Here is an 11036-nt window from a genome sequence, read left to right on the forward strand (position 1 = left end):
ATATATATATCTTAATTTTGTAAAACATTGCGTTCATTTTCTGTCGTGGACGATAGTGTTTTGATGGTATTTGTATTCACTTGATATAGTAAGATCTATTAGTCTTACTATCTATTATATAATAACTCTTATTATCATACTTGTAAGTTAGAAAGTGCACTGAATGGTTAAAAAACATGTATGTTCTACATGATTATACAAACTTCTATGATCATTTTAACTCTTAAATTGCTAGTCTTTTAGGAATTTGTGTCTGAATGATTTTTTTCCATTAGTATGATTGAATTGTATTCAACATTTTCATATGTGATAGTGTGTATGCTTACATTTTAAGTCAACATTTCCATTTTGGTAACAGCATTTGCTTTCTTTAAAAGACTTATATTATGTATGTATTAACCAGGAGAGTACACTTACACAAAATATCTACTCATTTATTTAATCAAGTATTAAGTATTGTTGTGAATAAAAGCAAAATAACACAAAAACCATAGTTTCTGTTGTAATAGCTTTAGAACGATTTTTACTTAAATGTAACCACTTGAATTTGTGTAAAGGATCTGTACTGCTTTGAAGAAAGAACAGTCCAATGGAGTGTAATTATCAAAATACAAAAATGAGCTACCAACAGTATAGAATCTGTTCAAACTGCACGAGTTCATTTTCATTTGGTTAAAATTATGACCTTGAAAAAGTAATATTATATTTCGACATTAGTCTTGGGAACTCCGATCGCTACCCGTACATTTATATAATTGTATTGTACTCGTTCGAGTATCTAGTGATATAAAAATTGGAACGATTCTGTAATTTGAGAGATTAACAATACAATTAGTATCAGCAGTGTTTATTTCTCTTAAGACATAAAGTCGAAGCTAAATAATCAACATACACACGGGATATTATCGAATTATTAAATGATCGTTGGCGGAGAAATTTGTAAATACTGGTTCATTATTAAGCTATTTAGGCGGATCTACTGCCCAGATACGGCCAAAATATTTGGTACAATCGGCGTTAAATCAACTGACAAAAATCCAAATGGGACCTTCTTATCGACGGTTTTATACTGTTTGAAGATCTTTTTTTATTTAGATATTAAGATCCTATAACTTTTTATTTGATTTCAATTTAATTCCAAACACAACTAAACTGTATCTAACGCTTAGGCCCAAAAATTGTTTAACAGTGCTCTTTACTACTTAATCTCTGCGCACTTTGAAATTTGTAGCTTCCTTTTGTAAAGGACACGGGGATAATCATCCAAAGTGTACTTATATGCGCTAAAGTTTGTTTCAGTGAAGGTAGACTGAATAACGAACACAATATCACCTTTAATTGTTTAATGGTCCTTCTTTAATGGAATACCACAACTAATATATAACATATTGCATGTTATCATGACGTTAACAAATGGATATTATAAACAGTAACATATATTGTTCGTGGAAAGCCACAAAGTTATCTCTTGAAATTCCAAATTGTAACCGTCCAAATTTTCTATCATTACAAAATTTCTAAAAATGGTTTCGTTTTACACTGACCACTAGAATGTACATAGTACAATTGGTAGTAGTAGATATTGACATAATTATGTGATATAAACTACAACTCCCCTAAACGCTCTCCATGCGAAGCATATATTTTAAAGACCCCTGAAATGGACATTTGATCAAGCCAGGTGAAATTTCATTTCAAAGTTTGCAAATGCTGCATATATTTGATGTCCGATAGCTCACACCGATGACAGCACATTTAGAAAAATGACAGGCAGAAGCTCGGGGTTTTTGCAGGTATTATGGAAAAAAGGCCCCTGAAAATATTTGGCATTTTGGGAAAAAACCTTGTACATATACATTTTTAGATTTAACTTGTGTATGATCCTCTTTCTGAAAATTGGGAACAAAAGAATATTTGGATTTGGAATAGGGCCTTATATCGGCTCTTGGTGCCCAGATTTTATCAAAATCGTGATACTTGAACAGTCACTTAAGGCGCTTAAAATCCATGAGGAGCGTACTGTACTTTACAAATATGTTTGTAGTTTTCAATGGGCTGTTTCCGAGTTTTCACAAAATCAAATTTTCACATTATACAAAGGGAAGTAATTACAGTCAGTTAAAGTTACTGGATCCAGTACTTTTTTCTTGCATTGTAGCTGTCGTTTTCCATAACTTAAAATTATTCTAGTTCATCATCTACACAATAAGAACACATCATTCTTAAATGCATTACAAGTGGGCTCTTGATCGCTCACCTGAAGGTTTGCATGTTTGGGCAAGATTTCATTATTTGTCCATTTATCAAATTGCATGGAAATCAATCATTTAATTCTTATTTGGCTGCTAAGCAGCCAGGTCTTATATGATTTTGAATAAAAGGCATGAAACAAAGGAAATTAAAACATTAACATACTCGAACATCACCTTTACACTTCAGGACCAATTTTAAATTTCTTTGTTGCAAAACAATTTTATTTACATTTTGTTCAAATGGAAAAACAATGTTTTCTTTTCTCTGTATCTGTAAACAAGAGGGCCATGATTGTCCTGAAATCGCTCACCTGAATATAAAAACTCTCAATGTCAAGGAACAAGTAATAATGTAAACTATAAACAAAAGCAGATATAAGATCAAAATCTTCACTGATATCACAAAGTTCATATTTGTTTATGAAATAGTGCATACTAGGTAAAAACATTACTGGTTGCTATTGCTAAGGTAAAACAATATTGTAAATGATGTGTACATGTAAGGAAAATCAATGACCCCTTGGAGCAGGGCCAATTTTGACCCAAAGGCTTTTATTTGAACAAACTTGGTAGATACCTATTAGATGATATTCTAAGCTCTAGCTATTTGGGTTTTTTAAAAGAAAGTTTTTTTAATTTTTTACTACATTCATATAAGGAAAATCAATGACCCTCGGGCGGGGTTACTTTGACTCCCAGGTCTTTTATTTGAACAAACTTGGTAGATACCTATTAAAAGATGTGTCATGCTTCATATCTAAGCTCTAGCTATTTGGTTTTTTTAAAAGATGATTTTTTAAGTTTTTACTATATACATTGTTACATGTTTAAGGAAAAACAATGACCCCAAGGTCATGACCCAAAGTTTGACCGCAGGCTATATTTGAAAAACCTTGGTAGACACTTACTAGAAGATGTTACATGCCAAATATCTAAGCTCTAGCTTTTTGGGTTTTTTAAAAGAAAATTTTTTAAGTTTTTACTTCGGTTGCCATGGAGTCCTGCATGGACATAAATTCTTTGAACAAGTTTTATAAAGTTGACCATCAAGGGAACATTCTTGTGAAGTTTGGAGATGACATTAGCTTAGCGGTTTATGAGGAGATGTTGTTTAAAGTAAAAGTTTACAGACAGACGGACGCAGGATGAAAAGCGATCACAAAAGCTCACCATGTCACTTTGTGTCAGGTAAACTAACAAGAGGGCCATGATGGCCCTGAGGTCGCTCACCTGTATATAGGCCCCCGGAGCAGGACCAGTTTAAACCCCAGGGCTTTAATTAGAAAAAACTTGGAAGACACTCATTAGAAGATGTTTCATGATGTTAACTTTTTACTACACACATGTAATAAAAACAATGATTTCTCCCCATACCACCGCAGTCCCCCCCCCCCCCCCCCCCCCCCCGCAGGGCCAATTGTCACCCAAGTATTTTTATTTGAACAAACTTGGTAAACACCCATAAGAAGATATTTCATGCTAAACATCTAAGCTTTAGCTCATTGGGTTTTTTTAAAAGAAGATTTTTCAAGATTTTACTATACACATACAGTTTGACCCCAGGGCTTTTATTTGAACAAACTTTGTCCACACTTACTAGAAGATGTTCCATGCTTAATATCTAAACTCTAGCTATTTGGGTTTTTTCAAGGAAGATTTGTAAGTTTTTGCTATACACATATCAGGAAAATCAATGACCCCCGGGGTGGGGCCAATTTTAACCCCTGGGCTTTTATTTGAACAAACTTTGTAGACACTCACTAGAACATGTTTCAAGCTTAATATCTAAACTCTAGCTATTTGGGTTTTTTCAAAGAAGATTTTTTAAATTTTTGCTAAACACATATCAGGAAAATCAATGACCCCCTGGGGCGGGGCCAATTTTGACCCCAAGGCTTTTATTTGAACAAACTTGGTAGACACCCATTAGAACATGTTTCATGCTAAATAACTTGGCTCTAGCTCTTGGGGTTCTTTAAAAGAAGATTTTTTAAAGTTTTTACTATATGCATATAGGGAAAATCAATGACCCCCTGGGGCTGGGCCAATTTTGACCCCTGGGATTTTATTTGAACAAACTTAGTAGACACTCACTAGAAGATGTTTCATGCCAAATATCTCAGCTCTAGCTCTAAGGGTTTTTTAAAAGAAGATATTTAAAGTTTTTTCTTTCGGTTGCCATGGCAACCAGAGTTCTGCATGGAATTAAATTCTTTGAACAATTTTTAAAGGTGACCACCAAAGGAACATTCCTGTGAAGTTTGGATGAAATTGGCTTATTGGTTTATGAGGAGATGTCATTTAAAGTAAAAGTTTACGGACGGACGGACGACAACGGACGGACAAAAAGCGACCACAAAAGCTCACATTGTCACTTTGAGACAGGTGAGCTAAAAACGGCAACCAGATTTCTGCATGGAATCAATTTTTTTTAACAACTTTGGAAGCCTTTCACCTAAGGAACAATCCTGGCAAGTTTGGTTGAAACTAGACCAGTGATTTTTTTAACAAGCTTTCTTAGGTTCACAATATTATCTATATAACAGACAAACACACAAACACACAGGTGAATCAATATATGCCACCACATCTTAGATGCTGCAGTGGCATGAAAATCACTGACAGCTGGTATTAAAATCAAACAATGAGAACATGTTTCAAATATCAAATTTTAATGATAAAACATTATAACATTTGCAGTTCAGTATTTAATCTGCAGTAAATGTGATGAAAGATAGAGGTGTAATCTACAGATCAAAGGTAATCCTCCGTGTCTAGCCTTGAGGTAGTCTCATGTTGACTAAACATTTCATTCAATTGACAACTGCAGACTATCCAAATATCTTTAAAACACATCCTGAAAAAAGTAAAGATAATTTTAACAGATTAAAGACAATTGTTTGTTTTGTTTTGTCTGGTTTTACAGTGAACCAACAGAACCTATGTCATACAGTGCCGAAACAGTAAATGATTACTCTGGCTAACCTCAGGTGTCACAAACTTTAAACAACACTAGGGTCAAAACCACATCACCTTCTGGAGACACTCTAGTAATCCCTTTAGTGTATCTTATGATCATGCAGGGATACACAAAGGGTGCAATTCTGATGCCTCAACCCTTAAAGGCAACCCCCTCATCCACAAGCGGGTCAATACAATTGAAATCAATTATTTTTAACAATTATAATCAATGTTTTCTCTGTTGTAAATATGCAACTTTTCTCGCATATATGGACAGTAATTTTACATAATTCATCTATGATGATCTTATGCTGATGAGATAAGAAATTTCAGTGAGAGATAAACCATATCACATTTGTCAAAAAAAACAGAGGTAAGTGAATAAGCATGGCTTCCATTCTATATATTTACAGGTTACAAAATGGATGAAGATTTTCATGTTGTCATGGACCATGTCAGTTATATAAGCACCTTTGGGTAATGTCTAACTAGATTTTATGATGAACATATACATGTAGAAAAAAAATTAAAAGTGATTTTTTTTGTATTTTCTTGCACTTTTTGAGCTCCTCTTGAATATTTTTAACAAATCTCACTTCAAAGTGAGATATATTCTATATTCACAACAAACAAACAAATATATAGCCATATGCATACATGTGCACTGCTACCCTGTAAAAATACCATTATCCCAACATATGCTACTTTTATCAATCACAGATATTATTTTTGATTACTGATCTAGCCTTTGATGAACACATGTACTTTTCAGTCTATACTAATAAAAAACATGTATTTCAGTGAAACAAAGATTTTTCCATTAGCACAAATTTACAGAAACATAAACTTTAACAAGAGCTGTTGGAAAGACAGTGTGCTTGACTACTCTCAGTGCTTGATAGTAAAAAAGAGCCTGGATAATGTAGAATTGTCTTCAAAAAGGTTCACAAAGGGCCATAATTCTGTAAATATCCATGTGAGCGTTATGGGCCTTAGACAGTAACCTTCTATTATGATCTCAAAAAAATGAGCTGCGCCATGACAAAACCAACATAATGGGTTTGCGACCAGCATGGATCCAGACCAGCCTGCGCATCTGCGCAGTCTGATCAGGATCCATGCTGTTTGCTATCAGTTTCTCTACTTGTTATAGGGTTTGTAAGCAAACAGCATTGATCCTGATCAGACTGCGTGGATGGGCAGGCTGGTCTGGATCTATGCTGGTTGCAAATCCATTATGTTGGTTTTGTCATGGCGCGGCTCAATGTGTAAAGTTTCAACCAATACGTTCATGTAGTTTTGCACTGTTTTGGAGATATCAACCTACACACAAAAACTTAACAAAAGTGTCACTTCTACTCCAAAGACTGGGTTAGTACAATTATAGCTCTCCATGTTTCTCGATAAGTCCAGCTAAAAACAAAGCTAATATACTGTTTAGGGCATTTACAAGCACACCGCATTGAAAAAGTCACTCGTACATTGACGTCAATTTGGCATAGGCATAAATAGCACTCTGAATTCACTCTTTATTTTGGCTTTTTATTATCTTTGAAAAATGAATTGTTGTTCAAGCTTTCTGCTGTAACTTGGATGCCAACTGTATAAAATCTAGTCAGACTGTATAGAAAACAATTAAGTGACTATGATTTATTTCAACTTGATGACAAAATCCCACATATTTATTTTAACCATTACCTTATATACAGACAAATACAACACTAGACAGTTAATACAATCTTCTCCATCTCTTCAATAATTGATTCAGCTTCTGGGAACTTGAGTTTCCTTGGTGGACCTTTCTTTAAACCAGTCCAAACTACAACATCTGAAACAATATAACCAATAGTCAAGATAAAATTTTATTCATCTACATGTACATAAATCTTTTTTTAGAATCAGTTAAATGATAATGAAACCACTAAAACTATATAATCTACAGTTAGGTTTCTTACTCTTATAATTTGCAAGCTTCTATGTTCTTAAAGTTTCATCTACTTCCCTGTCAATAAAGAAGGGCCAAAATGTTATTAATAATCTTTATGAACCAAACCTACATCTACAAATTCCAACTCTTGTAAATAATTAAACAGATTGAATCATTAAACCCACTTCTTTCATAAATTTGAAAGTTACATATTAAAGGCATTTATGCCTCTGTGACAAATAAACTTTTCCTCCTTTAGAAAGGGCAAACTTGAGTTTTATAACATTTAAAGAATAATTTTACAGCACTGTAAATGATCATTATCCAAGGAAAGTAGCCCTGAATGTGAAAATACTTTGCATAAAAGTAGCAAAATGTAAACAAAGTAGTATGTTGACTTTCATACAAAATACTAAATCACTATAACTGTTCTAATTGCCCAAATTGAACAGAAGCAAAAGATAAATATGGTAATTGGCCAATGAGTAACTTTTTAAAAACTATAACAATCATGACACTAGAAATAAGAAACATTTCAGAAATTAAAAGCATTTCTGAGGCACGATGGGCCTTTAAGATTACTGTTATTAAAAGCTTATGTTACTGTCTCAGATGTGAACAAGCCTGAGCTGTCACAGGCAGAAAGCACTCGTTAGACAACTTAATCTTGAACAGCTGACCAGTTCACAAAGGGGTTTAATTCAGTTAAAAAAATCATGAAAGAGTTATGGGTCATTGTCAGTGATCTAAAAACACTTAAACTAAACAATCAAGAATAATGATGGCGAAAAACTTGCAGTTAATTATAGCACTTTTCTAGATGCAATGACACACAGATTTTTAAAATTTGGAATATCAAATGTTACAAACAATAAACAGATTAGTATTGAAATTAGGGTTGCTATTCACATAAGAAAGAGAGTCATTATAATCAGACACAATAAAATTTAAGTAATATTTTTACAAGAACACAATGTTAATTAAGGGTTCATTAAAAACATAAAGTCACAAAGGGAGGTTAGACTGTACATATACATGTACATGTATAGTATATATAGCCGTTATAATCAGACACAATAAAATTGTAGTAATATTTTACTAGAACACAATGTAAATTAAGGGTTCATTAAAAACATAAAGTCACAAAGGGAGGTTAAACTGTACATATACATGTATTGTATATATAGAATTAACATACCATCCTTTCCATCCCTGGAAATAACAAGTTCAAAGCTGCCACGCCTGGGAGCTGAGGGATTAAGCTCAACCTCAAACTCCCCATACTTCTTGCGCAAGTCCTCAACCAGAGCTAAGGCCTTGCGCTTGAACACCTGTCAGGATTTGCTGCAAAATAAAAAAGGGCAATTTTCTTTCATTCTGTAAACTACTTCACTTGTATACTTAAGAATTTAAAAGGGCCGGCTCAGAAACTTGCAATATTTGCAATTTGATGTTGACCAATCAGTTTAATCAGCCTATGGCCCTCTAAATTACAAACTGGTGCATCAAGTTTAGAAAGCTTGTAAAAAAAAAAAAAAGAGCCGTCAGTAGGACAGCAATGCTCGACTATTTTTAGTGCTTGATAGTAAAAAAAGCCTTGATAATGTAAAATTTATTAAGTTAACAAAAGGGCAACATTTTTCTTTAAATCCATGTTACAGTTATAGGCCTTGAAGTCAGTCCTAATATGCTCTCAAAGAGTATAAAATTTCAACTTGTTTCAAAGCCAGATGTCAATAGAATATTAAAATATCTTAGGTGGTATGCAAACTTAAATGTAAATTCTAAGTTGAAAAAGGGGCATTAATTTATTCTGCCAAATGCTTGATACAGTTACCTCCTACTGTCTACAGGTTGGGGTCATGATGGTGAACAAGTGTGCTAAGTAACAAAGCCAGATGTCAATGGACTTTGAAATATTTGAGGTATTACAAAAACTTTAATTCTAAGTCGAAAAAGGGGCATAATTATGTCAAAATGCTTGATAGAGTTACCTCCTCCTGCCTACAGGTTGGGGTCATGATGTTGAACAACTGTGCAAAGTTTCAAAGCCATATGTCAATGGACTTTGAAAATATTTGATGTATTACAAAAACTTTAACGTAAATTCTAAGTCGAAAAAGGGGCATAATTCTGTCAAAATGCTTGATAGAGTTACCTCCTCCTGTCTACAGGTTAGCGTCATGATGTTGAACAACTGTGCAAAGTTTCAAAGCCATATGTCAATGGACTTTGAAAATATTTGATGTATTACAAAAACTTTAACGTAAATTCTAAGTCGAAAAAGGGGCATAATTCTGTCAAAATGCTTGATAGAGTTACCTCCTCCTGTCTACAGGTTAGCGTCATGATGGTGAACAAGTGTGCAAAGTTTCAAAGCCATATGTCACTGGACTTTGAAAATAGTTGAGGTATAACAAAAACTTAAACATAAGTGGTTACGCCAACGCTCAGGTGACTACAATAGCTCTACTTATTCATATTGAATAGTCGAGCTAAAAAAGGATCCTTTTTTGGTGATCTAATTTTTTAATTTCACTGTGAAACTTTCAAGACCAAGACAACAGGTCATATGTTTATAGTTCTGTAACCTTTGGATGAGTTGGGGTTACACAACCCTTGGCAAATGAAGTTAATCTTAAGTATTTCTATTTCTACATCATACTGCTTTAAAATCGTTTACGACCACTCTAAGCAGGTATACATTGTATACATTAAAGAGACAGTTATGAGATACAAAAATTAAGGGAATCCAGGAACCAGTCCCTAGCTTTTATTGAATAGACTCCTTGGTTTTTTTACATGCCCGGTGTATAGCACTGATACATGCAAGGATAACCTGGATTTCTAACCAGTTCAACCTCTACACATGTAGGTAGGTGGCAAACACTGAAAATGTCTCTGATAATACCTAATTATAATATTGTAAACCTGAAAAGTCCACAGGTGGTGACCAGGTTTTGAACTCCCGCCCTCTTGATTACACAGTGGACACTCAAACATGTTAAAGGGTTAACCCAACAGCAAGGCTGTTGGAAATGGCCTACACCCTGTAATCACTTCACTAATAAATGCATCAACATAGCAATTTTAAGACATCCCTGAGTAGGCCTGCTCAATCCACATTTGTAGTTTATAACGGTATAACATATACACATACTGACATAGACATATATTCTTAAGGAGACTGCAAAAAAGTTTTAAAATATATCCGCTGTACACCTGTGGATATACACCCAGTTAATTTATGTAACAAAACACAATCGCGAAATAATGTGACAATTCAACACAACATGTAAAATTATTACCAATGCTCGATTGTCATGCGAAAGTTGGCATTTGTTGACGTAGTTTTAGCCTTTTTAACAGGGGATGCCTCATCTTTCGTCAATTTTGATTCGGTTTTAGCCGAACTGGCTCTTTTCTTTCCAGTTTTTGTTGGCATTTTCAGCGTAATGGCGGGAAGCACATTAATTAGGGTCATGTACGGGGCCCTCATGTACGGTATCTTGAGTTATGTCCCTTTTATCTAAAAACGCCATTTGCAGAGATGTGTTTACTTTCCTTGACCCCGATGTCGTCCGTTATCATCTGATTCTACATTATGTACATGTAATGTGTGAACAGGACACGCTTCTATAGGAATATTTTATAGGTGAGATAAAGATTTTCTATGATTATAATGGAGAATTTTTTGTAAACATAATTTGTTGTAATGTCTACTTTGTCGAAAGGCCCAGGGTCTACACATTTTTATTTATACTCGGTTCCTATGATATCAAGGGTTCTATGATATCAAGGTATTTAAATTTTCTGTGACTGCTAGTAAAAGCAACACACGATGATGCTAATATTTGTAAAACTTGCACACTAGATTCATTTTCATCTGCCAATAA

At 34.0% G+C, this 11036-nt stretch overlaps 1 long non-coding RNA gene across 1 annotated transcript; it reads right to left on the reverse strand.

The window, feature by feature from the left end:
• Window positions 1-6901: 6901 nt before the first annotated feature.
• LOC132728815 (uncharacterized) lies at window positions 6902-10626 on the reverse strand. The gene is made up of 3 exons (XR_009625533.1): window positions 10449-10626; window positions 8339-8484; window positions 6902-7041 (listed from the first exon to the last, which is right to left on the reverse strand). It is a non-coding gene; the product is annotated as an uncharacterized LOC132728815 (long non-coding RNA).
• Window positions 10627-11036: the final 410 nt, after the last annotated feature.

This window comes from Ruditapes philippinarum, unplaced genomic scaffold (assembly GCF_026571515.1).
Source record: "Ruditapes philippinarum isolate M1 unplaced genomic scaffold, ASM2657151v2 ctg2434_1_1_1_1, whole genome shotgun sequence".
NCBI lineage: Eukaryota > Metazoa > Mollusca > Bivalvia > Venerida > Veneridae > Ruditapes > Ruditapes philippinarum.